We start from the raw sequence: 20,587 nt of genomic DNA, 5'->3' as shown, positions 1-20,587 counted from the left end.
ATAAATATTTACTCTGAGCTGCGTTTCAGTAGGTTGGTGGAAGATGGAAGGCCTTTGAAGAATGTATCTGCTGGTAAATTGGATACGTTGTAGTAACGTCGTTGTGTGGTAGACGGGATACTCTGTCTGTTCTTTCCTAGCCCACGTTTGCAGCTGCTGTTGCTAGCTCAACGGCTAGGAGGTATCACTTCTGCAGTGAATAAGAGTTCAAAGTTCATACCATTCGCAACCAAAGCTCACGCTGATGTTGGCTTCATTCTGTAGTTATTATCTGAACCATTCTGACATCGGTCTGTCGTCCTCACATCCTCGGAACAGCAGGTTACATTTTCGTCAAAGCTTTATATAGTGGAGCGAGAAGGGTGTGTTTGAAAAGTTTTATAACCCATGTCTCTACACAGGGGCGGGCCACTGATTGAGCAGAGCCCTATCCTTATGAAAACCCAAATCTCTCATTTGGAAGCTAAAATTACATTTAATCTTTTCACCAATAATTTTATATTCAAACATTTAAATTGAACAACAATTCCATGTGAATCCGATAACTACAATGTGCAGATTTTCCACTGTAGAGTTTATGGGGGGGAGAGGTATTTATGACTGTCATAAACCTACCCCTAGGCCAACGTCATGACAACAGTCCATTATAACATACCAGAGCATCTCCTGATAAGCAATCCCTTTTTACCTAAATCTCATTTAAATTATACAATTTAACTACGACGTTGTCTTGTCCCCAGTCTGAAGTTTAGCCGTATCTAATGTTGTACATTTATAATTAGGAGGTTTTATTATCTGTTTTAACAAACCTTATTTATTTTTGTACTTAAGAATTGTATATCGTTTTTTCCTGGTGTGGTTTTCATATAAGCCCTTGTGCTTCCAGCCACACCTGCACACCGTTTACATATTTCTTTGTTTCGCGGTTTATCAATTGTTTTTCTTTCGCGCAAATAAATTAAACAACAATTTTTATTAAAACAAAAAGTAGTCTGTATTTAATTTCATTATGTATTAAAACCACAGGATTTCGTCAGTGGTTAGAAGGGAGAATTGGGCTTCCCGGGAAAATGTTGTCTGAGGTTGCAACAGGTAAAAAGGGAGGCGGGGCTTGACCAAGGGTCAAATGTGTTGGTTAGAGGCAACTCTGCATTTTAAGGATACTGCTCTTAATCCAACGCAGGGTCATTCGTTATTTTTTGTGTGAGTCGGTGATGAGATTCCAGAAATGCAATCTGATTTGGTATACCCTAATGACACACAACCATTCAGGCTCTGTTGCACTGGGATAGAACAAACTGCACAGTGTCGCACTCTTAAGATGTCGCAGAGTGACTTCCTTGTGGTGATGAACTTGACTGCAATCAGAGGAGTGTGGAATATAGAAGCACTACTGTCGTCTACCTACCTAAGAGGACAACTTAGTGGAGCAGCAAAAAAGTGTCAATCAGAAAATTAATTCCAAACTAAATCGGTGCACCTGGAGTTTACCCAAAAGAGCCGGCTGGCTGGCGGCAGGCGGATGAAGGACGCAGTGCTATAGGCTAGATTGAGACCGACCTTCCAAGGCCCAGCAAGGTTCCCCTGAACTCAGTTTAAACTCTCAGCGAGGGTACCCGTGGCAGGGAGGGGAGGGACACCTGTGTGTGTGTGTGTGTGTGTGTGTGTGTCTCATAGCAGGGACACCTTGTGTTCTGACCTACTTCTACCAGCGCTGCGTGGTGATTGGCTGAAACAGGAACAAACAGGCAGAGTGTGTAGTGAACCTGGGAGGGGTCAGTTCTCTGAGCTGGCAGCCCTGAGCTTCAGGACAGGCGGAGCTGACATTCACTGAGTCTCAGTCGAGCAGCTCAAAATGGAAAAGTATTACCTGTCACAGTCAGAAGCCTTTTTCACCTAGTGACATAAAAAGATGATTGCCCCTAAAAAACAACAAATCCCTTTGAAAAAACGGCCTGTGGCATCAATATGAGTCAGAAACATTTATTCTAGTGTAAAAATGTACTACAAAGTCAGTCAGTTTTGTCTAAAACGGAATTTGTAACCTGAGTGCATCACAATGAGTACATGAAAAAGGTTGTGTTTGGATTACAGTTATGTCAGCAATTCACGCCCCTTTTTGCCTAATAACACGTGGTGGCACCGAGCTTTCTGGGAAAAGACTGGGTGAGTTCGCTTTGCATGGCCCAGTGATAGTCTAGTATCATAGCAGCATAGCCAATGATACTGTGACGTAACTAGTTAAATACATAGCCTCTACGTAACACGTTATGTGAGAAGAAGATTTGCATAGCTAACGTTGCACCTGAAGACAAGTTTGATTCCTGATGTTAGCTAACTAGCTTATAATCAATCAAACCCGATGACATGCTTGATGCACGCTACCAGCTTTCATTCAATAATGTTTCAACACGAACTGGCTGACTATGGTCCTTGTTTGTTGTGATTGAATGGCAAAGACACACCCAAGAAACACCCACATCAAACCACACCCTCAAGACAACCCTTGTTTGCCTTCTGTCATGGCCGCTAGCATTTCTTAATGAGCTTTGATGGAAAAACAAGGCCAAATCAGGAAGTGCAGTTGACGTTTAAATCATAGTCAGTGATTGACAATGCACAATGGCTTTGGATAGAAGCTGCCCTTAGGCACAGCTCATCCTACCCAAACCCTAACCTTGGGGGGGAAAAATCCAAACTGAACTCATCCTACCCAAACCCTAACCTTGGGGGGGAAAATCCAAACTGAACTCATCCTACCCAAACCCTAACCTTGGGGGGGAAAATCCAAACTGAACTCATCCTACCCAAACCCTAACCTTGGGGGGGAAAAATCCAAACTGAACTCATCCTACCCAAACCCTAACCTTGGGGGGGGGGGGAAATCCAAACTGAACTCATCCTACCCAAACCCTAACCTTGGGGGGGAAAAATCCAAACTGAACTCATCCTACCCAAACCCTAACCTTGGGGGGGAAAAATCCAAACTGAACTCATCCTACCCAAACCCTAACCTTGGGGGGGAAAAATCCAAACTGAACTCATCCTACCCAAACCCTAACCTTGGGGGGGGGGGGGGGGGGGGAAATCCAAACTGAACTCATCCTACCCAAACCCTAACCTTGGGGGGGGGGGAATCCAAACTGAACTCATCCTACCCAAACCCTAACCTTGGGGGGGAAAAATCCAAACTGAACTCATCCTACCCAAATTCTACTGCCTGACAACTCAAAGTGAATTAATCTGCTGCTCTAAGTTCACTACATACTTCCGTCTGAGACTCGTTGAAGTCATTTGTGGTGATGTCAAAATGAGGGGTGTGGTACAAAACAAATTCATCAGCGATTGGATCATCTCTAACCAATCAAAGTATCAAAACCAATGACAAATGTCAAAACGCCGCTTTACCCACGTGTGTTCTGGCTCTGGTCCAAACCATCGGTTTCTGGGACCAATCAAAACGGTTAGACTGTGTTTGTATTCTAGAAATCAGTGGGCATGGCATAGCGTTTGGCCGGAGCAAGGAGTTTGGGTAGCCAGGCAACAAATCCTAACCTTGGGGAGAAAACCCCAAACTTAGCTTTTCCTCCCCAAACACAGCTTATCTTCCCCAAATCCTAAACTTTGTTGGAAAAATCGCACTCAGTTTATCCTCCCCAAATCCTTGGTGGGAAAAACACCAAACTGAACTCAAGTCAATATTGAGGGGCAACTTCATCCAAATCAAATCAAATAAATTTATATAGCCCTTCGTACATCAGCTGATATCTCAAAGTGCTGTACAGAAACCCAGCCTAAAACCCCAAACAGTAAGCAATGCAGGTGTAGAAGCACGGTGGCTAGGAAAAACTCCCTAGAAAGGCCAAAACCTAGGAAGAAACCTAGAGAGGAACCAGGCTATGAGGGGTGGCCAGTCCTCTTCTGGCTGTGCCGGGTAGAGATTATAACAGAACATGGCCAAGATGTTCAAATGTTCATAAATGACCAGCATGGTCAAATAATAATAATCACAGTAGTTGTTGAGGGTGCAGCAAGTCAGCACCTCAGGAGTAAATGTCAGTTGGCTTTTCATAGCCGATCATTAAGAGTATCTCTACCACTCCTGCTGTCTCTAGAGAGTTGAAAACTGCAGGTCTGGGACAGGTAGCACATCCGGTGAACAGGTCAGGATTCCATAGCCGCAGGCAGAACAGTTGAAACTGGAGCAGCAGCACGGCCAGGTGGACTGGGGACAGCAAGGAGTCATCATGCCAGGTAGTCCTGAGGCATGGTCCTAGGGCTCAGGTCCTCCGAGAGAGAGAAAGAAAGAGAGAGCATACTTAAATTCACACAGGACACCAGATAAGACAGGAGAAGTACTCCAGATATAACAAACTGACCCTAGCCCCCCGACACATAAACTACTGCAGCATAAATACTGGAGGCTAAGACAGGAGGGGTCAGGAGACACTGTGGCCCCTTCCGATGATACCCCCGGACAGGGCCAAACAGGAAGGATATAACCCCACCCACTTTGCCAAAGCACAGCTCCCACACCACTAGAGGGATATCAACCACCAACTTACCATCCTGAGACAAGGCCGAGTATAGCCCACAAAGATCTCCGCCACGGCACAACCCAAGGGGGGGCACCAACCCAGACAGGAAGATCACATCAGTGACTCAACCCACTCAAGTGACGCACCCCTCCTAGGGACGGCATGAAAGAGCACCAGTAAGCCAGTGACTCAGCCCCTGTAATAGGGTTAGCGGCAGAGAATCCCAGTGGAAAGAGTGGAAGCGGCCAGGCAGAGACAGCAAGGGAGGTTCGTTGCTCCAGAGCCTTTCCGTTCACCTTCACACTCCTGGGCCAGACTATACTCATTCATACTGTATGACCCACTGAAGAGATGAGTCTTCAGTAAAGACTTAAAGGTTGAGACCAAGTCTTTATTTATTTATTTATATTAATTTTACCTTTATTTAACTAGGCAAGTCAGTTAAGAACACATTCTTATTTTCAATGATGGCCTAGGAACAGTGGGTTAACTGCCTGTTCATTATGTTTTCGAATGACATCCCCAAGAGGTCAAATATATAGTGAATCCTACTTCTGATCGGTGCTCATCGATGCCTACCTTCTCAGCCTACTAGACAATGCTTTCTCTGTTCATTAAGTTACAATGGACAATACTATTTTAAATGCTCCTATGTCCATACCTTCTCAGCTTCCTTGGTGTCGTCAAACAGGCATCCCCGTCTGCGAGCAGGGGTGGTCTTGGCTGTGGCCCACGGCTCCATCCACATGTTCCCCGGGATCTTCATCCTGGCACTCAGGTCGCCCCTGACCACCGTGTCCCCGCTCTCGTCCACCACCTCCTCCTCAAAGTAGTCCCTGGGGGAGTACCACCGCACAAAGTCCTCCAGGGTACAGCCCGGATTCGCTGCCTGACACAGAATCAGACACAGGCAGGCATGTCAATGTTTCATTATGTTTCTGAGCTCTACACAGTCAATACAGTGCCTTCAGAAGGTATTCATACCCCTAGACTTATTCCATATTTTTGTTGGGTTACAGCATGAATTCAAAATGGATTAAATATTTGTTTTCTTCTTACCCATCTACACACAATAACCATAATGACAAAGTGAAAACATGTTTTTTGAAATGTAATGCACATTTACTGAAAATGAAATCCAGAAACATCTCATTTATATAAGTTTTCGCAATACTTCAATACTTTGTAGAAGAACCTTTGGCAGCGATTACAGCTGTCAGTCTTACTGGGTAAGTCTCTTACTGGGTAAGCCCCCGCATCACCGGGGGCAAACTACCTGCCCTCCAGGACACCTACACCACCCGATGTCACAGGAAGGCCATAAAGATCATCAAGGACAACAACCACCCGAGCCACTGCCTGTTCACCCCGCTATCATCCAGAAGGCGAAGTCAGTACAGGTGCATCAAAGCTGGGACCGAGAGACTGAAAAACAGCTTCTATCTCAAGGCCATCAGACTGTTAAACAGCCACCACTAACATTGAGTGGCTGCTGCCAACACACTGACTCAACTCCAGCCACTTTAATAATGGGAATTGATGTAAAATATATCACTAGCCACTTTAAACAATGCTACTTAATATAATGTTTACATACCCTACATTATTCATCTCATATGTCTACGTATATACTGTACTCTATATCATCTACTGCATCTTTATGTAATACATGTATCACTAGCCACTTTAAACTATGCCACTTTGTTTACATACTCATCTCATATGTATATACTGTACTCAATATAATCTACTGCATCTTGCCTATGCCGTTCTGTACCATCACTCATTCACATATCCTTATGTACATATTATTTATCCCTTTACACTTGTGTGTATAAGGTAGTAGTTTTTGGAATTGTTAGTTAGATTACTCGTTGGTTATTACTGCATTGTCGGAACTAGAAGCACAAGCATTTCGCTACACTCGCATTAACATCTGCTAATCATGTGTATGTGACAAATAAAATTTGATTTGATTTGTTTGTATACATCCACACTGAGTTGAGGAGGGGGCTGGTATGTGCTGCATGGCTGTCATATTACCCACCATTCATCAGCGGTCCATCCTCCCTGCTCTGCACCGGCAGGGACTGGGATAATTAAAGCTAAAATGCCAGATTATGCTTGGCTAAGCACAATTGCACATAGAGCCGGTTGGCCCCGGCCCCGAGACAGCTCACACTAAATTTAGAGGCCATTCTAACTCAACTAATCGCTATACCTGAGTACACAACATTCTTCTTCCTCTAGTTTATAACCTCGCTCCCTCCCTCCCTCTCTTGTCAGCTGTTGTTGGAGCTCAGAGAGGACAGAATAAGAAGAGGTTGAGAAGAACATACTCCAAAGTAGAGCATTTAGTGGGCCAGTTAAAAACAGACCGGGGTAATGCGACAAAAAGTTGCGACTGTGCCCCTCCGACGGAACACTATTTGTCAGCGTTTGTTACCGTTGGGAACAAAGGGGGTGGAGCCGGAAGTCCCATCAGAGACGTTTAAAGATGGTGACCTGATGTTCCGAACCTCTTGGGTCCAACAGCAAGTTAGCAGGTGAGGCTGAATGCTACTCAGCAGAAAAATGTGGTATGGTGACAACAGAGATTAATTCAGCTTTTTTTGGCCTGTTTCTATAACTTTCAGGGAGCTATTAAATGTAACTTGGCTAAATTCATTCAAGATGCATACATAGTGGGATTGTAAAGAGTTGGTTTGTAGATGTGTCCTCATGACAAAGGAAGGAAATTGACTTTAATATTCAAAAGCATTTTCAGTACCAGTCAAAAGTTTGGACACACCTACTCATTCAAGGGTTTTGTAGGATAATAGTGAAGACATCAAAACTATGAAATAACACATATGGAATCATGTAGTAACCAAAAAAAGTGTTAAAGAAATATAAAATTATTTTATGAGTAGGCACCCTTTGCCTTGATGATAGATTTGCACACTCTTGGCGGCATTCTCTCAACAAGCTTCATGAGGAATGCTTTCCCAACAGTCTTGAAGGAGTGCCCACATATACAGAGAACTTGTTGGCTGCTTTTCCTTCACTATGTGGTCCAACTAATCCTAAACCATCTCAATTGGGTTGAGGTTTGCTGATTATGGAGGCCAGGTTATCTGATGCAGCACTCCATCACTTTCTTTCTTGATCAAATAGCCTTTACACAGCCTAGAGGTGTGTTTTGGGTGATTGTCCTGTTGAAAACAATTTATAGTCTCACTAAGCATTTATAGTCTCACTAATCACAAACCAGATGGGATGGTGTATCGCTGCAGAATGCTGTGGTAGCCATGCTGGTTAAGTGTCACCAGCAAAGCACCCCCACACCATCACACCTCCTCCTCCATGCTTTACGTGGGAACCACACATGCATAGATAATTCGTTCACCTACTCTGTGTCTCACAAAGACACAGCGATTGGAACCAAAAATCAAAAATTCGGGCTCATCAGACCAAAGGACAGATTTCCACCAGTCTAATGTCCATAGCTTGTGTTTCTTGGCCCAAGCAAGTCTCTTCTTCTTATTGGTGTCCTTTAGTAGTGGTTTCTTTGCAGCAATTTGACCATGAATGCCTGATTCACGCAGTCTCCTCTGAACAGTTGATGTTGAGATGTGTCTGTTACTTGAATAGTGTGAAGCATTTATTTTGGCAATTTCTGAGGCTGGTAACTTTAATGAACTTATCCTCTGGAGCAGAGGTAACTCTGGGTCTTCCTTTCCTGTGGCGGTCCTCATGAGAGCCACTTTCATCATAGCGCTTGGTGGTTTTTGAGACTGCACATGAAGAAACGTTCAACGTTCTTAATTTTCCGCATCGACTGACCTTCATGTCTTAAAGTAATGATGGACTGTCATTTCTCTTTGCTTATTTGATATGTTCTTGACATAATATGGACTTGGTCTTTTACCAAATAGGGCAATATTCTGTATAACACCTCTACCTTGTCACAACATAACTGATTGGCTCAAATGCATGAAGGAAAGAAATTCCGCAATTTAACTTTTAACAAGGCACACCTGAAATGCATTCCAGGTGACTACCTCATTAAACTGGTTGAGAGAATGCCAAGAGTGTGCAAACCTGTCATCAAGGCAAAGCGTGGCTACTTTGAAGAATCTCAAATATATTTTGATTTGTTTCTCACTTTTTTGGTTACTACATGGTTCCATATGTGTCATTTTATAGTTTTGACGTCTTCACTATTATGCTACAATGTAGAAAATAGTAAAAATAAATAAAAAACCCTTGAATGAGTAGGTGTTTACATTTTTTACTGGTACTGTATGTGTTGAGTTTTCTAGGTCCCGTGTGGCTCAGTTGATAGAGCATGGTGCTTGCAATGCCTTCGATTCCCACGGGGTACCAGTATGAAAAAGTACCTAAATGTATACACTCACTAATGCAAGTCGCTCTGGATAAGAGTGTCTACTGTTACTGACATAACATCATCCACTATTATTCAACACTATGGATGTCATGTTGTCTTGTCTCTGTCCTTTCCCTTCACCCTGTCTCCCTCTGCTGGTCGTGTCAGGTTACCTTTTCTCCCCTTCTTTCCCCCAGCTGTTCCCTGTCTCCTCCTAACTACCCATTCACCCCGTTCCCCACCTGTTCCCTTTTTCCCTCTGATTAGGTCCCTATATCTCCCTCTGTTTCTGCTCCTGTCCTTGTCGGATTCTTGTTTGTTTGTTTGTGTCATTCATGCCTGAACCAGACCATCGTCGTGTTACTGTAACCTTGTCCTGTCCTGTCGGAATCTGCCTGTCCGTCTGAGCCTACGTTTTGTTTTCGTCATTAAAGTAACTCTGTTTTGTTAATTCGCTTTTGGGTCCTCATTCACGCACCTTAACAGAAGAATCCGACCAAGAATGGACCCAGCGACTTCGGATCCTCTCCACTCAGCCGTCGAGATCCAGGGAGCGATGCTAGGCAGACACGAGCAGGAATTGTCTGCTGCTCGACATGCCGTTGAGACCCTGGCCACCCAAGTCTCCAACCTCACAGAACAGGTTCACCATCTCCGCCTCGATCCACCGGCCACTTCCAGGGCTTTCGAATCTCCGGAGCCCAGAATCAATAACCCGCCGTGTTACTCTGGGGAGCCCACTGAATGCCGCTCGTTCCTCACCCAGTGTGATATTGTGTTTTCTCTCCAGCCCAACACTTACGCCAGGAGCACTGCTCGTGTCGCCTACGTCATATCTCTCCTTACTGGACGGGCTCGTGAGTGGGGCACGGCAATCTGGGAGGCAAGGGCTGAGTGTACTAACCAGTATCAGGACTTTAAGGAGGAGATGATACGGGTTTTTGATCGATCTGTTTTTGGGGAGGAGGCTTCCAGGGCCCTGTCTTCCCTATGTCAAGGCAATCGATCCATAACAGACTACTCTATTGAGTTTCGCACTCTTGCTGCCTCCAGTGGCTGGAACGAGCCGGCTTTGCTCGCTCGTCTTCTGGAGGGTCTCCGCGCAGAGGTAAAGGATGAGATTCTCTCCCGGGAGGTTCCTTCCAGCGTGGATTCCTTGATTGAACTCGCTATTCGCATTGAGCGACGGGTTGATCTTCGTCACCGAGCTCGTGGAAAGGAGCTCGCGTTCTCCGTTGCCCCCCTCTCCGCATCACTACCATCTTCCTCTGCCGGCTCGGGAGCTGAGCCTATGCAGCTGGGAGGTATCCGCATCTCGACTAAGGAGAGGGAACGGAGAATCACCAACCGCCTCTGTCTCTATTGCGGTTCTGCTGGTCATTTTGTCACTTCATGTCCAGTAAAAGCCAGAGCTCATCAGTAAGCGGAGGGCTACTGGTGAGCGCTACTACTCCTGTCTCTCCTTCAAGATCCTGCACTACCTTGTCGGTCCATCTACGCTGGACCGGTTCGTCAGCTTCCTGCAGTGCCTTAATAGACTCTGGGGCGGAGGGCTGTTTTATGGACGAGACCTGGGCTCGGGAACATGACATTCCTCTCAGACAGTTAAGGGAGTCCACTGCCTTGTTCGCCCTGGATGGTAGTCCTCTCCCCAGGATTCAGCGTGAGACGCTACCTTTAACCCTCACTGTTTCTGGTAATCATAGCGAAACCATTTCTTTTTTGATTTTTCGTTCACCTTTTACACCTGTTGTTTTGGGCCATCCCTGGCTAGTTTGTCATAATCCTTCCATTAATTGGTCTAGTAATTCTATCCTCTCCTGGAACGTCTCTTGTCATGTGAAATGTTTAATGTCTGCTATCCCTCCTGTTTCCTCTGTCTCTTCTTCACAGGAGGAGCCTGGTGATTTGACAGGGGTGCCGGAGGAATATCACGATCTGCGCACGGTGTTCAGTCGGTCCAGGGCCACCTCTCTTCCTCCACACCGGTCGTATGATTGTAGTATTGATCTCCTTCCGGGAACCACTCCCCCCCGGGGTAGACTATACTCTCTGTCGGCCCCCGAACGTAAGGCTCTCGAGGATTATTTGTCTGTAGCTCTTGACTCCGGTACCATAGTCCCCTCCTCCTCTCCCGCCGGAGCGGGGTTTTTTTTTGTCAAGAAGAAGGACGGGTCTCTGCGCCCCTGCATAGATTATCGAGGGCTGAATGACATAACAGTTAAGAATCGTTATCCGCTTCCTCTTATGTCTTCAGCCTTCGAGATCCTGCAGGGAGCCAGGTTTTTCACTAAGTTGGACCTTCGTAACGCTTACCATCTCGTGCGCATCAGGGAGGGGGACGAGTGGAAGACGGCGTTTAACACTCCGTTAGGGCACTTTGAATACCGGGTTCTTCCTTTCGGCCTCGCTAACGCTCCAGCTGTCTTTCAGGCATTAGTCAATGATGTCCTGAGAGACATGCTGAACATCTTTGTTTTCGTTTACCTTGACGATATCCTGATTTTTTCACCGTCACTCCAGATTCATCTTCAGCACGTTCGACGTGTCCTCCAGCGCCTTTTAGAGAATTGTCTTTTTGTGAAGGCTGAGAAGTGCACTTTTCATGCCTCCTCTGTCACATTTCTCGGTTCTGTTATTTCCGCTGAAGGCATTAAGATGGATCCCGCTAAGGTCCAAGCTGTCATTGATTGGCCCGCTCCTAAGTCACGCGTCGAGCTGCAGCGCTTTCTCGGCTTCGCGAACTTCTATCGTCGTTTCATCCGTAATTTCGGTCAGGTGGCAGCTCCTCTCACAGCCCTTACTTCTGTCAAGACGTGCTTTAAGTGGTCCGTTTCCGCCCAGGGAGCTTTTGATCTCCTCAAGAATCGTTTTACATCCGCTCCTATCCTTGTTACACCTGACGTCTCTAGACAGTTCGTTGTCGAGGTTGACGCGTCAGAGGTGGGCGTGGGAGCCATTCTTTCTCAGCGCTCCCTCTCTGACGACAAGGTCCACCCATGCGCGTATTTTTCTCATCGCCTGTCCCCGTCGGAACGTAACTATGATGTGGGAAACCGCGAACTGCTCGCCATCCGGTTAGCCCTAGGCGAATGGCGACAGTGGTTGGAGGGGGCGACCGTTCCTTTTGTCGTTTGGACTGACCATAGGAACCTTGAGTACATCCGTTCTGCCAAACGTCTTAATGCGCGTCAGGCGCGTTGGGCGCTGTTTTTCGCTCGTTTCGAGTTCGTGATTTCTTATCGTCCGGGCTCTAAGAACACCAAGCCTGATGCTTTATCTCGTCTCTTCAGTTCTTCAGTAGCCTCCACTGACCCCGAGGGGATTCTCCCTGAGGGGCGTGTTGTCGGGTTGACTGTCTGGGGAATTGAGAGGCAGGTAAAGCAAGCGCTCACTCACACTCCGTCGCCGCGCGCTTGTCCTAGGAACCTTCTTTTCGTTCCCGTTCCTACTCGTCTGGCCGTTCTTCAGTGGGCTCACTCTGCCAAGTTAGCCGGCCACCCTGGCGTTCGGGGTACGCTTGCTTCCATTCGCCAGCGTTTTTGGTGGCCCACCCGGGAGCATGACACGCGTCGTTTCGTGGCTGCTTGTTCGGTCTGCGCGCAGACTAAGTCCGGTAACTCCCCTCCTGCCGGCCGTCTCAGGCCGCTTCCCATTCCCTCTCGACCGTGGTCTCACATCGCCTTAGATTTTGTCACCGGACTGCCTTCGTCAGCGGGGAAGACTGTTATTCTTACGGTTGTCGATAGGTTCTCTAAGGCGGCTCATTTCATTCCCCTTGCTAAGCTTCCTTCTGCTAAAGAGACGGCACAAATCATCATCGAGAATGTTTTCAGAATTCATGGCCTTCCGTCAGACGTCGTTTCGGACAGAGGTCCGCAATTCACGTCTCAATTTTGGAGGGAGTTTTGTCGTTTGATTGGGGCTTCCGTCAGTCTCTCTTCCGGCTTTCACCCCCAGTCTAACGGTCAAGCAGAACGGGCCAATCAGACTATTGGTCGCATCTTACGCAGTCTTTCTTTTCGCAACCCTGCGTCTTGGTCAGAACAGCTCCCCTGGGCAGAATACGCCCACAACTCGCTTCCTTCGTCTGCAACCGGGCTATCTCCTTTTCAGAGTAGCCTCGGGTACCAGCCTCCGCTGTTCTCATCTCAGTTCGCCGAGTCCAGCGTCCCCTCCGCTCAGGCTTTTGTCCAACGTTGCGAGCGCACCTGGAAGAGGGTCAGGTCTGCACTTTGCCGTTATAGGACGCAGACTGTGAGGGCTGCTAATAAACGTAGAACTAAGAGTCCTAGATATTGTCGCGGTCAGAGAGTTTGGCTCTCCACTCAGAACCTTCCCCTTAAGACGGCGTCTCGCAAGTTGACCCCGCGGTTCATTGGTCCGTTCCGTATTTCTCGGGTCATTAATCCTGTCGCAGTGCGACTTCTTCTTCCGCGATACCTTCGTCGCGTCCACCCGGTCTTCCATGTCTCTTGTGTTAAGCCCGTTCTTCGCGCCCCCGCTCGTCTTCCCCCCCCCCCCCCCATCCTTGTCGAGGGCGCACCCATCTACAGGGTCCGCAGGATTTTGGACATGCGTCCTCGGGGCCGTGGTCACCAGTACCTTGTTGATTGGGAGGGGTACGGTCCGGAGGAGAGGAGTTGGGTTCCCTCTCGGGACGTGCTGGACCGTGCGCTGATCGAGGATTTCCTCCGTTGCCGCCAGGTTTCCTCCTCGAGTGCGCCAGGAGGCGCTCGGTGAGTGGGGGGGTACTGTCATGTTGTCTTGTCTCTGTCCTTTCCCTTCACCCTGTCTCCCTCTGCTGGTCGTGTCAGGTTACCTTTTCTCCCCTTCTTTCCCCCAGCTGTTCCCTGTCTCCTCCTAACTACCCATTCACCCCGTTCCCCACCTGTTCCCTTTTTCCCTCTGATTAGGTCCCTATATCTCCCTCTGTTTCTGCTCCTGTCCTTGTCGGATTCTTGTTTGTTTGTTTGTGTCATTCATGCCTGAACCAGACCATCGTCGTGTTACTGTAACCTTGTCCTGTCCTGTCGGAATCTGCCTGTCCGTCTGAGCCTACGTTTTGTTTTCGTCATTAAAGTAACTCTGTTTTGTTAATTCGCTTTTGGGTCCTCATTCACGCACCTTAACAATGGAGGCTTCACATGGAGATACTTCCAAAATGAAATTATTTTAAGTGCATTTAGTACTAAAACAGACATCGCTACAGTACATCAGCTAAATAAGACCTCAATCAAATGTTCAATTGCACACCCAACATAATATCTAATACGAAGCATTTCATTGATATTGATAACACAATTAGCATGCCCTCCACTGTGCCACTGTGAGAGATGAGGGAGATTGTGAGAATCTAATCAAACGCCCCCCCAGTCTGACACACTGACTGACCGAGAGGTCTGAGACCACTAATAGGCTCCTGTGCCACTCACCCAGTCTGGGTGGCAGTGAGTGTGTGTGTTTGTGTGCCTCTCTCTCTCTGTGTGTGTGTGTGTGTGTGTGTGTGTGTGTGTGTGTGTGTGTGTGTGTGTGTGTGTGTGTGTGTGTGTGCGTGTGTGTGTGTGTGCGTGTGTGTGTGTGTGTGTGTGTGTGTGTGTGTGTGTGTGTGTGTGTGTGTGTGTGTGTGTGTGTGTGTATGCAAGCGTTAATGTCAGGGTGTGTGTACTGTATTGTCGGTCTAGTTGTCAGTGTGGGTGTGTGAGGAGTTGTCTAGTTGTCAGGGTGTGGGTGTGTGAGTGTCCTCACCTTAAAAGACTCCATGTCTGAGAGCAGACAGGCACTCTGCATGCGAGCGCGGAGGTGGGCATGACGTGGCTGACGTGCCCAGTTTGGCCAACACCTCCGACTGCTCCTCCAGCAGGTCCTCTGTCATGGGCGCTGGCTCCTATGGTGTGGGAAAGAGAACATTCAGAGTTTCAGTGTGTTTTAGGGGGTTAAGTGTATGTATGAAGTAGCATGGGTGTGTGTGTGTGTGTTGCTTTTCAAGACACGGAAGCCGGAAACCAACCCTAAACATTTAACTATATGTGCCAGGAGATACAACACAGTACTTATTAGTGTGTGAGTGTGACACTAGGTTTGGCCCTGTCAGTTACTCTGAGCAGGACCGAGGACAAACTGACAGCTTGTCAGATTCATTAGGGCCCTGTGGAACACTGGAACACCTGAGGCACCTACAACCCCCTACCAAACCCCCATCAGCCCTGGCTAATGAACACTGCTTCTGTCTGGTAGAGCCATGTCCACAGTCCACAGTCCTGTCTAGTCTCCATGTTCCTAAAGGGCAACTGAACACTGCACAATGTTCGCTAAAGCCTGTCTCGGTTCCACAACTGGTAAGGCAAGTCATGATCACAGCCACTCAGGTTCATAAATCAAATGGTTGTTTGAATTAACACAAAATACTGACTGTAGAGTGGGGTCGGCCGAACTTGCTTGATGAATTCCCTTGCTTGATGAGTTCCCTTGCTCTTGTGAGTCACACAGAAAACACAGGTTCAATCCCCAGAGAGTTATGTACAAGATTCACTAGTTCAGATAAAGCTGCTAAAAGAAAAGTCCCTCATTTCATAGAGAATAAAAAGGTTTTCTGTTTCTGCACCCTGGCCAGGTCCTACTAATCACCCCAAACAGGTCCCCAAAACAACCACAAACAGGTACCCAAAACAACCACAAACAGGTACCCAAAACAACCACAAACAGGTCCCCAAAACAACCACAAACAGGCACCCAAAAGAACCACAGACAGGCACCCAAAACAATGATTCAGCACCCTGGCCAGGTCCTACTAATCACCCCAAACAGGCACCCAAAACAACCACAAACAGGTACCCAAAACAACCACAAACAGGCACCCAAAACAATGATTCTGCACCCTGGCCAGGTCCTACTAATCACCCCAAACAGGCACCCATAACAACCACAAACAGGTACCCAAAACAACCACAAACAGGTACCCAAAACAACCACAAACAGGTTCCTGTTTGTGGTTGTTTTGGGGTACTTTTGGGTTGTTTTGGGTACCTGTTTGTGGTTGTTTTGGGTACTTGTTCGTGGTTGTTTTGGGTACCTGTTTGTGGTTGTTTTGGGTGCCTGTTTGTGGTTGTTTTGGGTACCTGTTTGTGGTTGTTTTGGGTACCTGTTTGTGGTTGTTTTGGGTGCCTGTTTGTGGTTGTTTTGGGTGCCTGTTTGGGGTGATTAGTAGGACCTGGCCAGGGTGCAGAATCATTGTTTTGGGTGCCTGTTTGTGGTTGTTTTGGGTACCTGTTCGTGGTTGTTTTGGGTACCTGTTTGTGGTTGTTTTGGGTGCCTGTTTGTGGTTGTTTTGGGTACCTGTTTGTGGTTGTTTTGGGTACCTGTTTGTGGTTGTTTTGGGTACCTGTTTGTGGTTGTTTTGGGTACCTGTTTGTGGTTGTTTTGAAAATTACAGGCCTCTCTCATCTTTTTAAGTGGGAGAACTTGCACAATTGGTGGCTGACTAAATATTTTTTTGCCCCACTGTACATACATACAGTACCAGTCAAAAGTTTGGACACACCTACTCATTACAGGGTTTCTTTATTTGTACTATTTTCTACATTGTAGAATAATAGTGAAGACACCAAAACTATTAAATAACACATATGGAATCATGCAGTAAAGCTTTTTCATTATTTTGTCTTCTCTTGCTCTCATATACACTAGACTGTTTTTCAGGACTTCGAGCTTGGCTTAGTTTGATGAAATCATGCATATTATACCTGTGTTTTGAAGGGATAGTTCACCCAACAACCGTACTCCCTATTTAGTGCACTACTTTTGACCAGAGCCCTATGGGCCGTGGTCAAATGTTTGCACTGTATAAGGTATAGGGTGCTATTTAGTACGCAGAAGAGTTTGGAGGTATAAATAGTGGAGAGGAGAGGCGGCCAAACACTTTACCCACTGAAGACTAATTCAACCCAGGGAAGGAAGGTGAGACTGCCGAGCAGAGCAAGTGTGTGTGAGCAGTGTGGAGCAGAGCCAATCCGCCTCATTACAAATGAAGTGGCATCGCCATGAATCTAAAACACCTATCTCTGCCTGCCCCCTCTCTTCCCCGACCCTATCCCTGCTGTTTAAAAGACAGAGAGAGGGAGGAGGAGTGTGAGAGGAGAGAGGAAGATGGATAGGGAGAAAGAGAAAATGTGTTAGAGAAGGAGAGAGAGCGAGGAAATGTCTGAAAGGGACTAGAAGAAAAAGCGGAGATGGAGACAGATTCAGACAGAGACATACAGACATACATACAGATGTAGGAAGAGAGAGAGAGACAGAAGAGGAGAGAAAGTGTCATGGAGAGGACAGACAGCAAGAGAAAGACAAAAGAGAGGATACATATTAAGGGATAGTGGGTGTGATATATGACTGATAGAGACACGTTTGGAGAAAGGTGTATGGATGAGAGGGAGAGAGACAAATGAAGAAAAGACAAGTACAAAAATCGTGATACACCAGCGTGTGTGTCTGTCTGTGTGTGTGTGTTTGTGTCTGGAGACGCCCATGCCCAGCCCACCAGAGGATCAGTCTTCTTGCCCTCTACTTCCCTGTGTTTGAGGGGTGCAAAATCCACTTAAACATCACTGGATTGATTGCTTTCATTTTACTCCTGCTTGTGCCTGTCTTGCTCGTGCCTGTAGTTTTTTTCCCGATAACGTTACGACCGCGGAAGTGACCTGCCAAACACACCCCGGTAAAGGCTGAAATGGGCTCAATGGAATACATTGTCTTTCCGTTGCATCTATAAGAACGCTAAAGCTTCGTCAGTGAATAAACGCATCGTCCCGACACTTACATCACAAGGAGAAGAAAAATGACTTTATTTTCACGCACGTTAATTTTTTTGTGGAATAGAAAAAATTGAATTTAATACAGTTAAAATGTTTAATAAATTAGATGAGCTGAAATGAAAGCAACTTCCGAAAATGAACACTCAGATTATAGTGATATATCTGACCTTGCAAACATTGTAAAGTATAGGTGTAATCTAGAGCCAATCGCGTTGACTTTTAACCCGAAGGTAATCTGCTATTGACACACTTGTCGAATTACGCAACAGAACGTGACAACAGTAATTAATGCGGCAGTCTAGACAGATCAGGTTAGCGCAGGTAGGCATGGACAGAGCACATTTTTGGTGGTTAACAGCCCTTTTCCACCCCTTTATGTTAATCTATCCCTATATATAGTCTACCATTATATTTATGCAAATGAGGCACATCTAACTTTCATTATTTTAATACAAAATATTTTTTACAAATACCTCAAATACCTCACAAATATATCATTACAAAATGTATATATAATCTAAGACAAAAATGTGAAATCTGATAATAAATTGAATACCCAAACTGTTATTATTTGTCTGTGCCATTAAAATGTTTTATGTGTCATAATTCAGTCAATATCTGATTCATTTTAGTTTGGAGTATCTTCATCCATTGTCCAACTGTTGTTTTTATTACAATTCTGTGTGTGTGTGTGTGTGTGTGTGTGTGTGTGTGTGTGTGTGTGTGTGTGTGTGTGTGTGTGTGTGTGTGTGTGTGTGTGTGTGTGTGTGTGTGTGTGTGTGTGTGTGTGTGTGTGTGTGTGTGTGTGTGTGTGTGATGGAGATTGTGCACGGTCCAGACAGCCACCGCAGCAGCAGCCTCAGAGCCTGTGTGAAGCCGTCGGGGCCGTTCTAGAAGAAGTGCTGACACTCGTTTATTTCACACTCACACCTTTCATCCATCTCTCCCTCACCGCTCCACACAGCACATGATCGTTCCGCTCTCTTAACTAGGCAAGGCATCCATCCTCGCCTCGCCTTTTTCCAACATCTGCTATGTGTGTCTGTGTGTGTCCGGGGTCGTCTTTGTGTGTGTGGATAGAAACTGACTTCAGACAGCTTGGGCCACACTCTCCCCTCCTCAGTGACCGCCTATCGCCTCGTGTTAATCATTGACGAGGGTCAGCCTCAACCCATTGCATTAATTAGCTCTACTTTTCAGCCCCATCTATAATTGATGAGGAGGAGAGGAGCTACAAATCACTCCAGGAGCTGGGCTCTGGGTTCACTCAAACAGCAGGGAGAGAGGGAGGGGGGGGGGGGGGGGGGGGGGGGGGACGGACGACACGGAGGGAGGGACGGAGGGGGGGAGGTGGGACACAGAGGGAGGGACGGAGGGGGGGGGGGGCATGGAGGGAGGGAGGGAGGGAGGAGGGAGGGAGGAGGGACAAAGGGAGGGAGTACACAGAAGGGAAGGACGCAGGTTGGGAGGGAGGAGACACACTCACAGCATAGAGGCTAAATCAGTGGTGGTCGCCACATTTGAGAAGACATTGCCTTTATAATAAGATGTATTATAGTAGCTATCTGCCCCCAAAAGCCTTTGACAATTAGAGGCTGAGCACTAATGCTTTTGTGGAGTTGATTCTGTCAGTCTCGGTGTCACGTCATGCTTCTCATTACCATACTTATTAAGATCAACCCTTTATCTGTGACTTTTAAAGATAATTAGGGGTTTTATATTACAACTGTGATTTATTACAAGTCTGTGAAAAATGAAATATGCACTGTGTGCATGTACTGAATTCGTCAGGTACTGCGTTAAAGTGATTTATGGTACCACAGTAACAATGAGTTACTGGATCGTTACAATATAGTAATGAATAGATCAATGTGTTAGACTGGTGCAGATTGTACAGTAATCTACAATGGCTGGCTGTGTGTCTAAACAGTGCCATTGATAACGATATGGTAGGTATTTGAACATACACTATATATACAAAAGTATGTGGACACCCCTTCAAATTAGTGGATTCAGCTATTTCAGACGCACCCGTTGCTGACAGGTGTATAAAAATCGAGCACACAGCCATGCATTCTCCATAGACAAACATTGGAAGTAGAATGGCCTTACTGAAGAGCTCAGTGCCTTTCAACGTGGCACCGTCATAGGATTCCTTTCCAACAAGTCAGTTTGTCAAATTTCTGCCCTGCTAGAGCTGTCCAGTCAACTGTAAGTGTTGTTATTGTGAAGTGTAAACGTCTAGGAGTAACAACGGCTCAGCCACAAAGTGGTAGGCCACACAAGCTCACAGAACGGGACCGCTAAGTGCTGAAGCGCTTACTGAGGACATTGTCTGTCCTCAGTAACAACACTCACTACCGAGTTCCAAACTACCTCGGGAACCAACGTCAGCACAATAACTGTTCGTTGGGAGCTTCATGAAATGGGTTTCCATGACTGAGCAGCTGCACACAAGCCTAAGATCGCCATGTACAATGCCAAGAGTCGGCTGGGAGTGCTGTAAAGCTCACCACCATTGGACTCTGGAGCAGTGGAAACGCGTTCTCTGGAGTGATGAATTACACTTCACCATCTGGCAGTCCCACGGACAAATCTGGGTTTGCCAGAAGAACGCTACCTGCCCCAATGCGTAGTGCCAACTGTAAAGTTTGATGGAGGAGGAATAATGGTCTTGGGCTGTTTTTCATGGTTCGGGCCACGCCCCTTAGTTCCAGTGAAGGGGAATATTAACCCTACAGCATACCAGACATTCTAGATGTTTCTGTGTTTCCAACTTTCTGGCAACAGGTTTTTCATGACAGTTTTTTTTTATTTAACCTTTAATTAACTAGGCAAGTCAGCTAAGAACAAATTCTTACTTACAATGACGG

The 20,587-nt window shown here is 46.5% G+C and overlaps 1 pseudogene; it reads right to left on the bottom strand.

Annotated features, from left to right (window-relative positions):
* Positions 1 to 20,587, bottom strand: part of LOC110502148 (rab3 GTPase-activating protein catalytic subunit-like) — a 47,434-nt pseudogene that overhangs the window by 8,121 nt on the left and 18,726 nt on the right.

Source organism: Oncorhynchus mykiss, chromosome 22 (genome assembly GCF_057628025.1).
Source record: "Oncorhynchus mykiss isolate SJ-2025 chromosome 22, ASM5762802v1, whole genome shotgun sequence".
NCBI lineage: Eukaryota > Metazoa > Chordata > Actinopteri > Salmoniformes > Salmonidae > Oncorhynchus > Oncorhynchus mykiss.
This window is presented reverse-complemented; position numbering and strand designations above follow the sequence as displayed.